Below are 1,689 nucleotides of genomic sequence, written 5' to 3'. Positions count from 1 at the left end.
CAGAGAACATTTGTGTCTAACAAAGAAAGGAAGAATCAAATTATTTAAATGTTTCATTTTAATCTCGCGGGAACATATTTTGTTTAAAGAATTGCTTACACTATACTCAAAATTAAGTTACTTGAAATCATTATACTGTGATTGTCTACCCTATTCTATCTTTATTGTTTTTATTGTAACACTTATTCATCATATGTTCTTAGCTGCAACATATATAGAGCAATTTATTTAAAAATGATGTGATTTTACAACGTCATTTACATTCTATCTATTTGGAATAAGTTTCTAAATGATCACAAAGTTTAGAAGCGATGCAATTGTGGCGTGCCAAAATATTCCATTAAAAAAAACATAAATGTGTAAAATGTAAGAAAGGTTTATTTGTCCATTGACAGCTTAGTGTAGCAATTATTGCATCGTGTCATCATAAGCAGAGTGGCGCAGTGGAAGCGTGCTGGGCCCATAACCCAGAGGTCCGTAGATCGAAACTACGTTCTGCTATAAAGACGAAATGTCAGCTTTTTAGCCTTTTAGCCAGCCCACCTCACTGTATTCTTTAATAAATAACATAAAAAATCCAGTGTAACATCAAAAGTTTAGACCACTAATTATTATTGTAGGTATTGATCAAGGTATGAAAAAAAACACATTGCAACGAGAAAACAATATAGAGAAAAACACAAACGACTACAAATAGAGCCGCAAATCATGGTGATAATGTGTAATCCATGTTTTGGTTTTTTACAGTTATTACAGAAGTTGGAAAAATAAAACGCAGCTTGTGTTTGATTTGTTATGATTTGAGCTATAAAAATATAATCAAATTTAAGAAAGAAAAGTGTTTAATATTATTGGATATTTCCACATTCCCTACATCAGTTTTTACATTAATTTGAATTAAATTGTCCTTTTATCAATTGTTACATTAAGGCGATACTTCTTCTTGGCGTAACGACCTCTTGGTCATGCCTGCCTGTTAAGGGCTTACGAGACTTGTTTCCCTGTTGTACGTGGATAGTCAGTCCTCTCGTACAGGGGAGGGTCCAGTCTCGGTTGGGATTCGAACGGCGATACTATAAGTCATTATAATATCTACACTACAGAAGCAGAGTGGCGCAGTGGAAGCGTGCTGGGCCCATAACCCAGAGGTCCGTAGATCGAAACTACGTTCTGCTATGAAAAGGATTTTTTATATTTACTCCTACGTTAACACCTGCGATTTTTATCTTGTTTGTTTGTCTCGCATTTATTATATTTGTAATCTACATGCGGTTCACAACAATATGTAAAAACAAACCTACCCTTTTGTATTTCAATTTGTAAATAAAACAGAAACGATACAAAACTATACAAAAGTACAAACGAACCTAATTTTATTATTCACTGCTCTACATTAATTCAGATTAGAGTGTTCACTATAAATGAGGTTTAGCGTTGCGTACATCTTACCTCGGTCACTTTTATCTGCATGACTTACGCTGCGATTTATCTAACAATAATGCGAATCACTCATCTGATATTATCTCGAATATGGGTTCACAAATCAACAAGTCCAAATCGTGGAACATAAGAAGCGTGATGAACGTGTTACTGATGGATTTGCTTCTAGAAGAGTGGAAACAATCTTTTGGCCCAGCGTATAATTGTTAATTAGCCAGCACAAAATCATGGCATGGTAAGCTGTTTGGC

The 1,689-nt window shown here is 34.5% G+C and overlaps 2 non-coding genes across 2 annotated transcripts; both read left to right on the top strand.

Moving 5' to 3' along the window:
• Nucleotides 1-429: 429 nt before the first annotated feature.
• Trnam-cau (transfer RNA methionine (anticodon CAU)) lies at nucleotides 430-501 on the top strand. The gene has a single exon. It is a non-coding gene; the product is annotated as a tRNA-Met (tRNA).
• A 603-nt stretch (nucleotides 502-1,104) lies between these two features.
• On the top strand, nucleotides 1,105-1,176 carry Trnam-cau (transfer RNA methionine (anticodon CAU)). The gene has a single exon. It is a non-coding gene; the product is annotated as a tRNA-Met (tRNA).
• Nucleotides 1,177-1,689: the final 513 nt, after the last annotated feature.

The sequence above is a fragment of the Anopheles coustani genome, chromosome 2 (genome assembly GCF_943734705.1).
Source record: "Anopheles coustani chromosome 2, idAnoCousDA_361_x.2, whole genome shotgun sequence".
NCBI classification, from domain to species: Eukaryota; Metazoa; Arthropoda; class Insecta; order Diptera; family Culicidae; genus Anopheles; species Anopheles coustani.
Note: the sequence above shows the minus strand (reverse complement) of the source record. Positions and strands in the feature narration are given on the sequence as shown.